The sequence below is a fragment of the Dermochelys coriacea genome, chromosome 5 (genome assembly GCF_009764565.3).
Source record: "Dermochelys coriacea isolate rDerCor1 chromosome 5, rDerCor1.pri.v4, whole genome shotgun sequence".
Classification (NCBI taxonomy): Eukaryota; Metazoa; Chordata; order Testudines; family Dermochelyidae; genus Dermochelys; species Dermochelys coriacea.
This window is the reverse complement of record NC_050072.1, coordinates 99,513,788-99,531,720: the sequence shown is the minus strand read 5'-3', so window position 1 is coordinate 99,531,720 and position 17,933 is coordinate 99,513,788. Positions and strand designations below refer to the sequence as shown.

The 17,933-nt window shown below is 39.9% G+C and overlaps 1 protein-coding gene and 1 long non-coding RNA gene across 8 annotated transcripts in view; one reads left to right on the top strand and one right to left on the bottom strand.

Annotated features, from left to right (window-relative positions):
* Window positions 1–16,427, bottom strand: part of CEMIP2 (cell migration inducing hyaluronidase 2) — a 77,542-nt gene extending 61,115 nt beyond the window's left edge. The window contains exons 1-2 of one of the 7 annotated variants that reach the window (XM_038401612.2): window positions 4,170–4,287; window positions 776–864 (exon numbers count right to left, since the gene is read on the bottom strand). The gene's annotated coding sequence lies outside the window, so the exon portion shown is untranslated. Of the gene's footprint in view, window positions 1–775; window positions 865–4,169; window positions 4,350–4,865; window positions 5,105–16,207 lie in introns of those variants that run through there. The other 6 variants (XM_038401614.2, XM_043514668.1, XM_043514670.1 and 3 more) reach the window with 6 other exon arrangements.
* On the top strand, window positions 11,354–15,743 carry LOC122460233. The gene is made up of 2 exons (XR_006281406.1): window positions 11,354–14,128; window positions 15,390–15,743. It is a non-coding gene; the product is annotated as an uncharacterized LOC122460233 (long non-coding RNA).
* Window positions 16,428–17,933: the final 1,506 nt, after the last annotated feature.

Sequence of the window (17,933 nt, the reverse complement as noted above, 5' to 3'; positions counted from 1 at the left end):
GTAACTAAGCTTCCCGGGGTCCCCTGTGGTGTGTGTCTCCTGGCAGTTGCCCTGCTTGCCACCCCATAACGCCGGCCCTACACTTGCAACCCTCCCCAAACCTGTCCCACAATGCCCCTGGGGGTCATGACCCCCCTTTTTAGAAGCACTGCTAACTGGTAGTTCTTTGAGATGCATGCCAATCCTATGACTCACTCTCCCCACTACTTCAGAGTCCTCCTATACAAGTAAGCAAACAGAGTGCTAATTGGAGGTGCACTCCTCCTTTAGTCCCTCTGGTAAGGGGGCACGAAGACATGCAGGGCACACATGCCCCCAACTCTTTTGGCCAAAAGATTTCAGACTTGTGGATTTCCACAAGTGGGACCTCCAATGACTAAGCATTTCAAATAGGTGAGGTTTTTCGTAGGAGTGGGTGGGTGAGATTCTGTGGCCTGCATTGTGCAGGAGGTCAGACTAGATGATCATAATGTCCCTTCTCACCTGAGTATCTTTGAATCTATAAACTAGATATGGCAAGATAAGGGCCTTGTTTTTTCCTTGTTGCACTGCAGTCTTAATTCTAATGAGCAACAGGTCATCCTACACCAGTAAATTCAGATGTGTCATTGCAAGTCTATTTATAGCATGCACCAAAAAATCTTTCTTGACTGAAGTTTCTTCAGAAGGTAGGCTATCATTGTCTAGCAGATCAAAGAGCTACTCTTTCCTCAGCATAGCATTACACTTTTTTTGTTTTAGGTTTAGGTTACGTTACTTCCCAGCCTTCTCTTACCTTTTTTCCTTTAGGCGCACATAAAACTGCCTCAACTTTAAAGTGTGCGTAATATTGCAGGGTAAGATCCTCACACACACCAAGACAATCTGCAAGGTATTTAAATATGAAAAATATTGTGTAGCCAGTTTTTCCAGATACCCTAAAACATATGCTTTAATTCCAAGGATTTAGCTGTACAACTCCTATTATACTTTCATGGACATCCCTGTGCTCATAAATTATCCCTTAGGGACAACATTTTAAACTTGATCATATAGTATACTCTAAACTCAACAAAAGTTAATTAAGATGATGTAAAGGCTGCAGGCATGGTGATTTCATACATATTATCTTCCAAGAAAATTACAGTTAAACTTTTATTAGAAACACAGAATTAAGGCTACACCTAAACAGGGTACCCAATCTGTGGCTGTATTGAAAATGTGCACCACATAACTATTACAATTTTTGTTTTACATACATGTCTCAAATGCTAAGTGTGATACTTTGTCACCATACTAACCTTTGTTCTTTTCATGCCAGTGCTCTAAAAGCACATGAGAGTTCTATGAATGAAGACATGGTAGCTCTTTCTAGCAACATTTGGATAATTGACTGTAATAGAGTAACCACAGAATCTTTATCTTGTGAGGTGCTAAGCACCCTCACCGTCTGGCATGACCAAGCCTTTAATGAAGAGTGAGGAAACTTCATCTCAACAGACTGATCATTCTGACACCTTAAGATGACAATATATTACCAACATTAACTATTTCACTGATGATCATTGTAGCAGGAACAGCTAATGTGTTTCTCCCATAATCCAGAACTGCCTACCATGTTTAAAATCCCCAGCTGGTGGTTAGCCATTGTCAAAATCTACCACATATTAGAAACAAGCTAGAAAAATAAACAAGGCCTACTCTGCCTATTTTTCATTTTTGTATTTAATTCAATAGCCTCCATTCTGTTCTTACCATATTGAGTAGTAAAGCACCACAAACTCAATATAACACCAAACAGAAGCTAACATCTCACTAATTCACATAACCATTGCAAATTCCTGAATTTTGCAAATTCCATGCAAATGAACAACACACTTTGTTTGTTTGGGGATTTTTTTGTTTGGGGTTGTTGTTGTTAATCATAGCTCAATTTCAAACATTTATGATAATGCAGTAGAGGTTTCTAAATTTTAATTCATGGACCACTGGCAGTCCAGAGCAGTTGTTGGTGGTCTATGGAAAGCTGGCTGGTAACATGGTGCAGGCTCCACTATTTTTTTCCAATTGATAAGTTTCATTAAAAGAAGCTAAAACTATATTAAGTATTTTTCTAATATTACTTTTATGCAAGCGATTGCTGTAGATACCATATGAACATTATATGATCATGAATAGGAGAGAATATTGTCCATATGTTGCAAATGGGAGGGGAGGTAGCCCATGAGATTAAGATATGGTCCACGCTATCAAAAAATAAGTTTGAGAACCCCGATGTAAAATACTTAAGGTTAGATTATTTTTACAATGCAAGACCCTGCTACAGCATTTATTACCTGCTGAGAGGTGAGAGCACCCTGTCAAATTTGTTGTGAATTATTAAAGAATTTTTAATGCATTCAGTAGTTTTGTTAGAACAAAAATGCACTTAAAAACAAGTTACAATAAATCATTATCAATCTGGTTTAAACAAAGAAAAAAAAAACTGTGGAATTCAAAGTTAAGGCAGCTAATTCATCCTGAACTCACTGCATTTGTGTACTGCTGCAGGTGTTGAGGTCAGTTCTCACCATGTGCTGGGAATTTATGCATGCAATAATCATCACTGGAAGAATTTACTTGAGGGTATGAAAGATTACACTCTGTTCAGGGACTCCATCCATTCCTAGGATACAGTGGACATGACATCTAACTAGAATTTGAAGTTGTGAATTTCCTAGCTCTCTCCCTATCTCCCAAATTTAAGTCAGACCCTTATTTTTAATATAAGCTTTTTCAAAAGCATATTTAAATAGGTAACATGTTACATCAAATGATAACATTTTTATTTCCTTTCAGGGAAGTCTACAATAGCAGTTGCTATTACTACTCTAACTCTGACACACAACAGCATCAAACCTAAAACAATATTTAAGTGCATGTGAATTTTTAGAGACTTCCCAACTTAGTTTAAAACACAAGATATTAGCTTTCCATTTGTTTATTAAAACTGGAATAAAGGAAAGATAGGGTTTAGTTTAGCAAAGATAAGCATGACCAGCCAAGAGATAAGACTTGGCAATACAAGTGTAACTTTCTTCCTAAGAAAAGGAGTACTTGTGGCACCTTAGAGACTAACAAATTTATTAGAGCATAAGCTTTCGTGAGCTACAGCTCACTTCATGCATCCGATGGCTTATCTTAAGTGATCACTCTCCTTACAGTGTGTATGATAAACCCATTGTTTCATGTTCTCTCTGTGTGTATATAAATCTCTCCTCTGTTTTTTCCACCAAATGCATCCGATGAAGTGAGCTGTAGCTCATGAAAGCTTATGCTCTAATAAATTTGTTAGTCTCTAAGGTGCCACAAGTACTCCTTTTCTTTTTGCAAATACAGACGAACACGGCTGCTACTCTGAAACCTTTCTTCCTAAGCCAACCAAAAAAAGGAAAAAAAAAAAGTTGCTTACAAGTAGATTTGTCAATAACTCAACCTAATTAAAAGAATGCATTAAGATAAATTATCACCTTTCAAGTAACAGTTTCTTGTCTTAAAACAATCTTCTTATGCAGTCCATGAAAGGGTGTGGAAGGATGTTTTAGTTCCATTCCTAATTTAGGCTGTTTCATACAAACTTCTGTTGGTGAAAGAGAGAAGCTCTTCTCCAGATCTGTGTAGCCCCAAAGCTTGGTCTCTTTCACCAACAGAAGTTGGTCCACTAAAAAAAAAAAGTTACCTCACCCACCTTTTCTCTCTAATATCCTGGGACCAACAGGGCTACAACAGCCCTGCAAGCAACTGTTTTGTGCTGCAGAGGAAACTCATTTGTTCATTTAAACTGTATCGGGGTTTGAGAAAGTCAGTGGAAAAGAAAACAGGGACCGGAGGGTGGTGAGCAAGGGGAAAGGAAGCAGGGAGCGAACAGTGGGGGGCGCAGAGCGGAATGGGGTACACGGGCTCAGCGGTGGGCTAAGCAGCAGGGGGTGCTGGGGAAGAGGGCAGCCGGGTTGGGGTAAGGAATCCAGGGCAGAGAGAGAAGCCAGCAGGGGGGTGAAGAGGACAGCGCTCGGGGGGACAGAGCGAAGCCAGCAGGGGGCGAGGAGCCGGAGCCGGAGCCGGGGGGCGGAAGTCAGCAGGGGAAGAGCTGCACGGAGCTTGGGGAGCAGCACAGAGCAGGGGGCGCTCGGGCGGCGGCCGGCCGCACTCACCTCGGCGGCGCGCTCAGGACGCTCCCGGTCAGGGCGGCATGGTGTCCCGGCTCCCCGCCCCGGCTGCTGCTTTTACGCAACTGGCAGCGGCTCCTGCCGTGGGGCCTGGAAGGGAAACAGCCCGCCCCGCCCCCGTCCCCGAAATGACGCGGCTCTGCCCGGCCGCCCCTTCCGCGCCCAACCCGGCTGCACCCCCGCTGCCAGCCCCTTCCCCGGCGCCGAGGGGCTGGGCGGGAGGAGGAGCGCCGGGGCCTGGGCTGCCCTGCCCGGCGAGGAAGGCCGGAGGCGCCGCGGGGGACGAGCCCCTCCCCCCCCCGCGGGGCGTGTTCGGCCTGCGGGCTCGGGGCCCGGCCGGCGGCAGCGCGTCACGCCCGTAACCAGGCGAGCCGCCCAGCGGGCCCCCGCCTCGTGCAGCCTCCCCAGGGCCTCTCCCGCGCGTGCGTGTGAGTGGGAGCGCGAGCGCGCCGGCGTCCCCAGCCTGGCCGCTCCGGGCGCCTGCCCCAGCGGTTCCTCTCCCTCCCCAGCATCGGCCCCCACCCCTCGTGCTGCCCAGCTTCCCCTCTTTCCTTACTCCCGTGAGCCACTTCTGCCTCCCTCCCCCAGGCATGCCCCCTATTACCCTGCCCCCTCTTCCTAGTTTCCTGCACCCCCTCCATGTTCTCCCAGGTCTCCTTCCCTCCAGTCCCGTCCTATTACCCTCGTTCTCAGCCCTGCACCTCTTCAGCCCCCTCCTGCTTCCCCCTTTTCATCGGTTCCTGGTGAGCTCGCCACGCCGCTAATCCGCCTCCTTCTGCCCTTCGGGCATCGCGGTGGCCGTCGCACTGCGGACCCGGGGAGCAGCCTCACAACGGGGATCATTGCAAGCCTGAAGCCAACAGCAGTTGCAAGTTTTCAGTAACGCGTCCTTGGGGGGCTAGGGGTAGATGGTGGTCTGGTGTGCTCATCCTGCTTTCCCTCTTACCACGTGAGCAGGGACTTTGCCTTCCCCGTGGAGATGTGGGCAGCGTATAGCTCGTGTTGTGGATTACTAGAACTCAAATAATCACTTCGTGTTGTGTTGGAGGGGAAGTTGGGGAACAGTCTGCAACACACACACACGACTCACAGTAAGAGAGAGGAACCAGAGAGAAGTACGACCTTGCACTGCTTGTCATGCTATAGAGAGTCGCACCCCTTCTCAAACAGGAGACTATTAAGGAAAACTAGGAACTGAAGACAAATGGAGTTCCACACAGCTTGAGTTCTAACTTACTCTTTGTTTACCAGAACCAAAACCATGTCTGAATCGCTGTACAGTAGAGGAGACATCTAGTGGCTGAGTCGCATACTGCAACTAAACAGCACAGTTGAAAGCAACAGGTAGCACCAGTTACTTAAACTTGAGCCACTCCACGGCTTTATTTCAGAGTAGCAGCCGTGTTAGTCTGTATTCGCAAAAAGAAAAGGAGGACTTGTGGCGCCTTAGAGACTAACAAATTTATTAGAGTATAAGCTTTCGTGAGTTACAGCTCACTTCATCGGATGCATTTGGTCTCACACCACTGAGAGCTGAAAAACCTGCACTCAAGCTACACCGAGTGCTTTGATTAGCAGCACAAAGCGATTGGACTAGCATCTGATATATTATGCTAACTGCAGCTACAGTCTGTACCTGCATACCTATGATATTACTAAATCTAGCATTTGCAGCTCTCAACAAGCTTCAACTCATACCCCCATGGGCCAGCTAGCTAGAGTTTAATGTACCACTTAACTCACCCAAAATATTTTTGCACATGAATGGGAGTCAGGTTAGAGTTAATACTCAATTTATACCTTGAGCTAACACTATAGCCAAGACAAGCTGTTAGATATCTGAATAAGGCAGCATTTCCCCCCTTCCTTCTTCACTCTAGTTAATTATACTAGTCTAATTATTCCAAATTATATTGGGCCCAATTTTTAAAAAAGTCAAATTAATAATTACATGTACAAATATGTTCATAAATCCATCATAATTATGAAAAATGCACATGCATAAGGGCATTTGCACTTGCAAGTAATCTGTCATGTCTCAGCTGAAGGAATTGCAAGGTCATTTATTTTTGTTTGTTTTACACAATGGGAGCATCTTAGACTTATACTATGATAAACCAAAGCAAGCATGAAAATCAAGGATGTTTCTATATGTGTGCTGCATTTTAAAAAATAAAGTATATCATTGGGCATCTAATTTATACATGCAATTACTTTGTTTGCCTATGCAATGAGGTTTTGGGCATTCAGATTTCCACTTAGTCTGACTATTTTTATGTACAAACTGCCTGAATTATTTCTTCAATCAGAATAGTTGCATGAGCATATTAGGCTCATAACTGCATGCACTTTTTTGCATATGCAATTTCATGCCTGACCTTTTGAAAATCAGGCCCTTTTACATCAAGAATCTTTCAGTGATCCTGCTTTCTTTGGTCTCCTGTAAACAATGATAAATCTGAACTATTCCCACTGAGCTTTCACTGTAAAAAGTAAGATCATGCAATTTAATATCAGTACTCCCTGAATGCTATTAAATATTTAGGACTTAAGTTTTTCCTCTCCTTTGAGAAATTACACTCACTAAATGCAGTTTTTACAAAAATCAATAAAAAGGATCTTGGCCAGATGGATATGCTTCCTGCTTTCAGTGAGCAGAAGGACCTACCTCTTAAAATGTGTTGTCCTTCCAATGCTCATTTCTCTTTAATACATAGCATTTCCCATCTATCCCTAAAGCAAAGTTTCCAGTAATGCAAAGAACAGTTTACTTTTATATACAGGTATATGGCAAATTAAGAGATCCAGAATTCAGTTAAAATACCCAAAATATGTACCTGATCCTGCAAAGTGTTCCAATTTCAATGGGACTACAAGTGGCAAGAGAGCCACTTGGGGTCATAAGCAGCAGGGAGGGTGAAATCTAAAAAAAAATTGCTGAATGTTTTCCAAAATTTACTGAATAGGATCAGGGTCGGAGGGAGGCGATTGAGACATCCTGTGGAGTAGAAGGGGAGGGTTTGGAGGCTGGATTTGGGTGAGTCAAGGTGGGCAGAGGATGGGCCTTTCCAAGTCTTATCCCGATTCCTGAACCACAAAGTTGAATTGCTGGGCAGGGCTGGTACTTTTCTGCACCATCCCCATTGCTCCACGCTAACACCACTTGACAGCCAGGCTGGACCCTTTGCTCGGTCAAACATCTGGGACAGCCAGCCTCACCCGGTGCTGCCTCCAGCATTACTAGGAGACAGCAGTCGAATTCAGACTCCTGGGGTGGGGGGAGGCTTGCACAGATTGCACAGTTTAAAAAAAAATGTCTGGTACCATTCCCCAGGCCACCAATTTCCCCCTCTCCAGAACCAGCACCACCACAGCCAGCTCCTCAGCATCCTCCCTGGCAGCATGTGGGAAGCCCAAGAGGCAGCGCCACCCCACACCAGCTGGCAGCTGTTGTAAGCCGAGTTCTTCTGCTGCCATTCTCTAAGGGCAGGGGGAGAAGACCCACCAGCTTGGCACCAAGCTGTCTTTAAAGCCACAGCAGCACTAACAGCTGGTGGACAAAATTTTACCAAATGTGTCAGGAGTGGGGGATTTCACCCCATCCGCCCCCTCTTCTGGTGCCCCTGCCTGTGGGAGTAAGGATATGTGCATGGTTAACTCTTTACAGGCCCTATAGCCCTTAACCTGCAAACACGGATATATCTATTTAAAGTTATGCATGCTGTGTGTCAGTGTTTGCAGGATAAGGGCCTAGGTTTGTCAGAAGGCAGGGATGAAATGGGAATACCGTAACTAATGTTTATTCAGCAGTTTGAAGTTAAAAAGTAATATTTGTGAAGCCTCACAATTCAAGATTAAAACTAATTTTAAATAGTAAGGATTAGGATGAGATTTTCACTGAAGGTCCAGATTATATCCCACCTCTGTATGTGTGGGTTTCTTGCGTCTTCCTGTAAAGCATTTGGTGCTGATCACTGTCCAGGACTAGAATTGCCATATTGGCTCAAACCTATGGCCCATCAAATCCAATAGCCTAAATTCTTATACCTGTGATCTTGTGATGCTTTCCTCAGGGAACCCAAAACCGTAAATCACTGTGTTCTCTCCCTGCCTCAACTAAAGAGATCTTTGCTGGAGCTTAAACTCTGACAATTCCCTACCACCCACTCCACCGGCCTCACCACCAAACTCCTTGAGACTCGACAGTCTAAACTTTGCCTTGCAGGTAACATTCAATGCATCCAGTTCCAAATTACCTAAAGGCATCTCTCTGAAACGTCCAGTCCCTCTCATTGGACACTCTCAGAAAATAACCAAGTCCACTGCCACACCAGCCTGTTGGCTCAACTGAGGATGCACTCCCCACTTTAATATAACAGCACTGAGATGATTTGCAGTATAACTAAGCATAAATTTATTAATAAAGAACATGTATTTAAGCGATTCTAAGCAAGAAAAGAGTCAGGAATGATTACAAGTAACACAAAATAACACACTTTCAGTGACTAAAGCTTTTTCACTTCCATCAAGCTGTCTGCATCTCCAGCCCTTCAGGGAGGAAGATCCACTGTTCACAGAATCAAAGAATCCTAATTCCCTTTGTCCACTAAGTGATGGATAACTAAGGGTTTCTCTCCACTTCTTCTTATAGTCCAGTAACCTTTGAAATGTATTCTTTTGGAGTATATCCCCAGATAAAGCTTTTCTCTTGTGCTGCTTGTGCTCCAGGAAGTTGATACCATGCTGTGTTCCAATCCTCGCCCTTCTCTCAATTTGCTTTTCCTGTTGACTCAGATATAAATATAACTTCCACTGTCTCTGGCATCACCTTACTTAATTTATACTGGAGACAAAGGGAAATAGACAAAAAAACATTCCTTTGCTAGGACAAATTGTTTATCAGCTCTACTTGGATTGCTTGGTCTAAACAAACATATTTCTAGCACACTACCTAACTTTTTACAGCTAACCCTATGTAACACACAAAAATATTAATTATCTCAGTGTCACCAGTTTTCCTGCAATACGTTACAAGATACTTTTTGGATAACAATTATGACAACGGTTGAGTTATGTATAGTGGAGTTTGCCATGATATCAAGACTATCTACTAAGAATAACAGATAAGCAATCATAGTGCAAAAGGAGGAATTTGTCAGGTCTGATAATAGTTGTAGTTACGGATAATGAGCCCTTTGCCAGTGGCCATTGACTGGCTTATAAGGTCATGGTAATATATACACACACACACACACACACACAATTGGTATTAACTGTTCTGCAATACACAGTTCTGGTTGATCATCAGACCCACTCTAATATTATGCCCTGGCTATTAATCAAAAATAAAATGTTGGAAGCCAAATAAACTAGCAAATGTTGAAAACAAACCATCTCAAAGCCCTCTCTTTCACAAGAAACCCAAGTTTAAAATTTTAATATTCTTTTAAAATTATGTTAGAAGTCACATCAAACTTGATAGTGTGGAGGATCACTTTCTGAAATTGCGTATGACTTCTTTTCTGGAAATGTTCTGAACTGGAAGTTCACAGATCATCATGCCAAAGAGATATCCTAACATTTAAAAGAAACATTGCTAAGGACATATTTGAAAAGAGGATATGGATGTATTTTGAAATCAGTGCCTCAGACAATAAAACGTGAGTGTCAAAAGAGCCTTCTTTAAGTCCTTCCAAACTAGATAAAGTCCAAACAAACCAAATTTAAATAAGTTCCTTATTAAAATTGCAGCCCCTTCTCTTTAAGATCTCATCTACACCTTTGTGATTCAGGAAATCTTAATATTTGTAGGTTATGGTTGAGAGAACTAGCACATAGTCTTCCCGATTTACAACTTTTTGGCTCACCCCCCTCCTCTTTGTAGTAAGTAACAGCTACTGCATATAGTAGGTGTGTTTTAAAGTTATTACAAACATGTATGTTAATTATGACTCAGGCGCTCATTTTTTTAATTTCACTTTAGCATTTACTCTCTTCCAGGCAATCTGTTACTCGTTATTTGATGTTCGTTTTGTTATAAAGAGTGAAATACTGGTCCTACTGAAGTCAATAGCAAAACTTCCTACTGACTTCAATGGGGCCAGGATTTCATATAGTCTCACTACCCTTTTTGGATTTCTTTGACTACAAAGTAAATTGAGTCTTGTGGTCTATTTTGTTTTTAGCAACTGGATGAAAAAATACTGTATTTTTTAAAAAAAACCTGGTGCCTTTTCTGTATGTCTGCATAGTTCTTTTGGATAAATTGTATATTTACAGTATTTTTATTGATTTTCTTTATAGACTGGGATCCTCACAGACAATATAGAGTATATGTGATAGACTGTCATAAATTATGTGGCCATTTTTAAAAATGCCAGTAAAAACTTTATACTATATAATACCTTCACATGCTTTGCTTATACCAGATATTTTACAGAAAAGAGATTTTAAAAACTATTTAAAGAGCGCTTACATTATTTTTCATGTCCCTATACCTGTTAAGTCTAGTTGCCTTAGTTACAGATTTTACAGTGATTCTTTTAAAAGAGTTTGATCTTTTAAAATATATTTGTATAAAAGGTATCATTCATATTACAAGTCATTTGTTAAGATGAAAGACAAGTGCACACTTAAGATGTAATGTAAAAACCCCCCCAAAGAACATAACATAATCAGACATCAAAGATCATTCCTCCTTGACATTTTGAATGCATTTTGAATTTGAACTTTGAATTTGAACTGCTGTCTTCTTAGAAGAGGGAGTAATGGAATATTATTAGACTTTTAGACATCCAGAAATAAGAAAAAGGAAATAGTACATTTTACCTCCTGTTCTTTTCAATCATCTTTGGTGACATAGGCTAAAATTTCCAAAAGCCCTTAAATGACCTAGGAACCTAAGGCCTATTTTCAAAACACATATTAACCTAAAATCATGACACACGCTTGTGCACACTTAAGTGCTTTGTTAACTTGGGGTCTAAAATAATACCGGTTTTTCTTACTGATGAACTATAAAAAGAAAAGGAGGACTTGTGGCACCTTAGAGACTAACAAATTTATTAGAGCATAAGCTTCCGTGAGCTACAGCTCACTTCATCGGATGCATCCGATGAAGTGAGCTGTAGCTCACGAAAGCTTATGCTCTAATAAATTTGTTAGTCTCTAAGGTGCCACAAGTACTCCTTTTCTTTTTGCGAATACAGACTAACACAGCTGCTACTCTGAAACCTGATGAACTATAATAACTGAAATAAATTTCTGAGATGTACAGAAATTTACTCTTGGCCAAAAAATGTCAAAACTGTTGGAGGTAGGTTGTATTTGAATACTGGACTGACACAGAGTATACAATAACTCTAGCCAAAAAAAAAAAAAAGTCTTGAAATGTATTCCACTTTATCCTTCGATTACATTTTTATTTTAGGGCCCTTTAGATTAGTGCCAATTTTTAGTCAGAACTTAGCATTGACTAGTTTCAGCATAATGACTTGTACTTTATTAGCTTTCTTCTATGATATTACATGTTTAAATCTTACAAATATAAGTCAGCGGCTGTGGAAGTCCCAGGGAACATATTTTATTTCAGAAACACCATGTGGCAGTCTTGCGGAAATGACTTTTTCTTTGGACTTTCCACTTTGCAGGAAATTACAAAAAAAAATTGGTTTCATTCTGAATCACAACGTAACCAAATTTCAAAATATCAAAATTTCCCCAAAATTAAAAATCCCAAGTTTTGGCCATCTCCACTCAAGTAATCTGGATTCAGTTCTTGGTTCTCCTGAAGATTTTATGTGCGACTTTGGGCAAAACACTTGCAGTGGATTTTCAAGAGCATTTAGAAGTCAATGGTAATTTTACTGTTGATTTCTGTGGTAGTGGAGCTAAGCAAATGCTAAGTATTTTTGAAAAACACCAGTGTCTCTGTGCCTCAATTCCCCATTTTCGCACCCTTTGTGTTTCTTGTCTATTTACAATGTAATCTCTTCTGTGCAAGGATTGCTATGTATCTATGTCTTACTATGTGTTTGTATGGCATAATGGTACTCCGGTCTTGGTGGACCCTCTAGGTACTATTATAATGCAAATGAAGAAATAACAACAATTGTAGTAGTAGTCATGAAGGGCTTAATTATGCCTTAGTGCTGGGTCAGCTGGGAGACTGGGTGGTGGAATTACAGCTGCATGGATCCATAGAGGTGATGCAGTCAGCAAATGTAAGGGTCAAGGCTGCAGTACCTCCCATGGAGTTACTCCCCCTTCATTTGGACAGACTTCTCCAACAGAGAGCTCAAGTACTCAGCTGGGTGTTGAGTCCAGGTTTTACCATTAAGATTGAGCAAATTCACTAAATTAAGCACTTGGAGAGAGACATGGTATAAGAACACAGACAGACAGATCCGTAATAGAACAAAACCCTACATCCTCTTTACACCTCTTCAGTCCCCAACTCTTATCCATCACAATTGCACATATGGCTTATGAGTCAACAGGAGTCCCCAACTAGTTATCAAATTGCACTAGTGATCACAGAACGATCAATTCACCTTGTCTAGCAAAGTGAGTCTTTCATATATTGCAATATCGAACAGATCATTGATCCAAGTGTCCATCCAAAGGGATGCAAAGTATTAGCTTCTTAGCTGTCACTGATCAAGAAATTATTTTCCTGACTTTGAAGTATATAATTTTGCAAACATAATGCTCTCAACATTTTTGGTATGGCATGTGTTTAAATTGTATAGTCAATTGCTTGACCACATTTTGGTTCTTTGTTTTTTTTTTAAATGAAATATACTCAAGAGACTAAATAACCAATGTTAGTCAGGCTTATTATTATGTTACAGGGAAAAGGTTCTGTACGATGCCAGTGTCAAAGAGCATCAATGTTACATTCACCTTATATGGAAGATATGCCCTGCAAAGTTACATCCCTAAAACCATCTTTTTATAACCTACTTATTTACCAGTAAAAGATACTATATACTTCACCTGAAACTGAACTCAATCTACTTTTTACCTTGTTTGTTTCTGGTACCATGGTGTACCCCTTTATCTTTTGTTCTGAACCAGGCATTTCAGGTCATGATGTAGCCTTATCTTTGTTCTGAGCACATGCATTCCAGGTACTAAGAGGCATGAAGACACCTCCTAGGCCTGTACTAGAATAAATAGGTTTGTGAGGGTAACTCCCTTTCTGTTGCTATGAAGCAACTATTGTATGTCGTGATACTGACAGTTTTCCTATCTACTTAAGCCAAAACTTCCTCCAGCTAATGCAAGTTGTCATAGAATACTTAGCATAAGTGAACAGGATTACAATAAAGGTACAGGCCTATATAACTGATATTAATACTTAATATGTATACTTAAATGCTTGGAATATATGTGGTAGGAAGTATTATCAGCATAATATATAGGTATGCTAGCCAGCATATATTAGTCAACACATGTATAATATTAAATTATGTTTATTTTGTGGTTACAACAGTTGTGAATAGGATAAGTGAAATGAGAGTAAATATTCTGAGAGTCTACCTTACAAGTGCACATGGGTATTAAGATGGTACTTGTGGAGCACTTATTCTCAACAATTTGTCTAAAATCTCTTAAGCAGACCTAATGAGCTCCTATAACTTTATCTCCAAATTAGAGGCCTATGACCTGGGTTTCTTTTGGAACAAACCATTACCAAGTCCTTAAGTCAGGTGCAAAGAAACAAAAAAAGTTTTTTGTTTGTTTTTTTTATTATGAATTATTATTATTAGGCTGTCATCCCCTTCAGGCAGATCCTCTGCAAGAAGGCTGCTGAGGGAATACAGAAGATACATGGGGAGGGAATGGAGATGAGCAAGGAGCCAAGAGGAACTGGAGAGATGTCAGAGGACCAAAAGGACATAGATGGAAAGCAGGAGATGGAGAGGAGACAGGAGGGCTTGGTATAGTCAAATGTAGCAAAATATTTCCTACAAGTTATTTTTCACTTACATTCCTCTACCAAGGGGCAACTTCACTGTAGGCACAAAATATGGCAGATGCATAGTGTGATATCATTTAAAGTTGTCTGGGTAAAACTAACATAATTGTGGCATCTAGTATTGAATGAGGACCCAGCTCTAGTACATTTATTGACTGTTTAACTACCCTCATGTGAACACAAATGGGTACGCTCTTCCCAGAAGTCTGTGATCCATTTCCATGCACTATTAAAAATGTAAAGCCTATTTACATATCCTACTTAATTATATGCATGTGTGTTGTGGAGACTACAGCTGAATGAAAACTTAAAAAAGTATTTTAATATTTGTTCCAATAAAAATTACATTTGTTTTGTTATGTTTACCCCCTTATGTGTTAGCTTTCTGCAAATATTGTAGCAAATAAATTTACTAGCAAGAATATTTGTTGAAGCAGTAAATTTGAAGTAAATATTAAAAATATGCATTGAAAATTAAGTTTGAATGAGTGTGAGGATTTGCACCAGAAACTTGAATCTAAAGGTTATGCTTGTCCAGTCAGGGAACAGAAACAATAACATGTAATTATATATATCCAATCCAGAGCAGTCAAGGCTATGTCTACACTACAGGCCTTACGGCGGCACGGCTGTACCGCTGCAGCAGCACCACTGTAAGGTTTCCTGTGTAGCTGCTCTGTGCCAATGGGAGAGAGCTGTTTCGCCAGCCTAATTAAGTCGCCCCCAATGACCGGTGGTAGCTATGTCAGCAGCAGAGAGTCTCCCGCCGACACAGCACTGTTGACACCAGCGCTTTTGTTGATGAAACTGGCATCAGTCAGGGAGCTGTGTTTTTCACATGGTATAGACATAGCCCAAGATAGCTTGAGTTTTGAATATGAAATATATAGTAGTCACAATGAAATGCTCAGCAACAATCTATAGCCCTTTGAAGCATTTGTCTAAATTATTTGGTAAATAATGAATTCAAGAAAATTACAAACTGCTTGTATGCATTTCACAAACTAAAAAGGAGGTTAAAATTGTCAGATACATTATTTGCTAAACATTATTTACCTGGCTTTAGTTCATACCATCTAGAATCTATGGTACAGTTTGTGTTTTATATCATGGATTTAATATAATTATTTAAAATATATTTTCCTGTTTAAAATCCTTACTTATAAACATTTCACCTAATAAGTCTGTGTTCCTTAACTTTCACTTTTATTTGATCTTAATAGATATTGATTTTGCCATATGTTCCATGGAGTACACAAGACAACTAGAATTGAGCCTAAGAGCTACATGTTTCTGACCTCAATCCAAACCAGCAGATATATACAAAAGCAGACAGATTTGTTACTACATTGTGTCCTTTTTGTCTTGATTATGTGGAGACAGATTGAGTCTTTCTTACGCACACACACACACACAGAGCATTATTGCTTTTTTGTTTGTTTTCTTATAAAACTGCCTTTTTTATAAAGTTAAGTTAGAACTATAAATTTGATAGAAGTACAGTAAATATTTTTACAAATGAAAATGTTTTAAAATGTATATTAATTATAAAACATTAACAAACAACTCTGGAAAAAGCAGAAAGATGTAATTATTCTTCTTGATTGCTGGCAAACAAGAATGGCTGTCAAAAATGCTTAGAATCTGAATTGAGTTTGTAACTTATTTTCTCTGAGAAAAAAACTTGTCTGTAGCAGTGTTTTGTGTATCCTTGAAAATGTAGCAAGTAAATTGCAACAACCTCAAGATATTAGAGCATTTCAAGGGGAAGTACTTTAATGGACTATTACAACCAAGTCTAAAATAAAATGTACCAAAAATCAATACGAGTGAAAGAACCATCATGCAAGATGACTTGTTAACACAAAGCATTTTACTGTTGTTTTGTCTTTCAGTTGCCATATGCCTGTAGATTTTGAGGGTGCTAGTTCTCCAAATACTTCTATATTACCTGTATAACAGGAAATTTTCTGAAATAAACTAGAATGTAATCAAATTAATTATATTACATATTGTAGAATAAAGCTTCTTTACAGCTTACCTTGTTTATTGTCACTGCAGGAAAGCCAAAGCAATCATAAAAATGCATACAACTGACAAGATTTTCTTCCAGTTAATTTACAGTGTTCTGTCAACATAGATGGCCAACAAACAGCAAACTGAACCCTTTTCCTTTTTGGAGAAGAATGAATATAAAGAGTAATCACTGTTACAGGAAGAGCATTATCTGTAACATGCTCTGCTCAGGATATCATCTTGCCCTCTTGTTTTCTGACCTACAAAAACAGGAATTAAAGTGTCTCATACAAAAGACTGTTGTAAGCTAACGATTACAAATGAGGAGACTTTATCACTTGAGATTATAGGTTTTAAGATCACTGCTCAAAATATTCAAGCTTGTCTGTCTAAAATGAGACACATCTTTAGGCAGCTAAATAGAAATGGCCCGATTCTCAGAGAGACTGAGCGTGCACAACTTTAATTGGCTTCAAGTTAAAGAATAGGTGCTCAGCACCCCTGAAAATCATGCCACTTATTTCAGTGCCCAAACATGGATTTAACTTTAGGCATCCAAGTTTAAATATTTGGACCTCTGAATCTATACTCTGATTTTAACTTGTGTCAGTTATTTGTATTCAGTCTACAGCAGCTAATTAAAAAAAAAAAGAGGAGACTAAGCAAACAGCTTTGCATGTACAGGTGGATACCCACTTGTTCCCCTGAGTTTATTTCAAAATCATTAAGAAAGAGGTATTAAAGATTAAAGCTGCCCACTGAACTGATGAGCACAACATATCTGTCAACTCAAAGGAATTTATATTTGTCATAAATCCATAGACTTAGACTTTGGGGAACCTGAGAACTACATTAAGACTCAGATCTGACTAGAGCTTCCTGCAGGATTCTAGTGTGTTTTTATCTTTTGCTGCCATGCCTACAAACATTCAACCTGAACAGGAAAACTGAAATGGCTATGATGCAAACTAGCTCATAGCTCTCTAGAGAATTTCACTGACGACAATCCGTTGAGACATGCACCTATTCTTCAAATGCCTCATACAAAGAAACAATAAAACCATGACCGCTTCAGAATGCGCAAACCATTTGACTGAAACATATCATCAGTTCCCTATTGCCCTTCTGAAACATTAGCATTTAATTCTCATATGATGAATAATAGCCCCCCCCCAATAAAATACATGAAAAATACCTAATAAAAATGTTGGGGACATGACAAAAGCTTGAGACACACTAGAGTCTGTAATGGAAGTTTGATTTCCTTCCAGGATACACTCAGAAGGCTGATCTCCAGTAGGGTGAGAAGTTGTGGGGTTAATGGGTTTATTTTGCTTATTTTTCTTCAGATTCTATCTCTTATCTCTATCATTAATCGCTTCTCTTTACTTTATTCCACTTCCCTCCCCCTTTCTACTGTTTTATTGCTGCAGAAGTACATTTACTGAGCAAGCCAGATGTACATATTGGACTGATACCAATATTTTATAGTTAAATCCTACCTCCACAACACTTTGTGGGCTTATCCGTGTGCAGCAGAAAACAGGCTGCAACCAGCAACAGACTCAACTTCATTGTTAATACAACTAAAGCTCAAATTAGCAAACATCTCCAAGGCAATGGTATCTAAATTAAAAGTTCAGGCTGTGCACTCATATATTATAACAACATATATTCACCAAAGCAATTTTCTTCATTCTAGTACTACACAAAGCTCAGACTTTATGGAAATGAGAGATCTGGTAGTGACT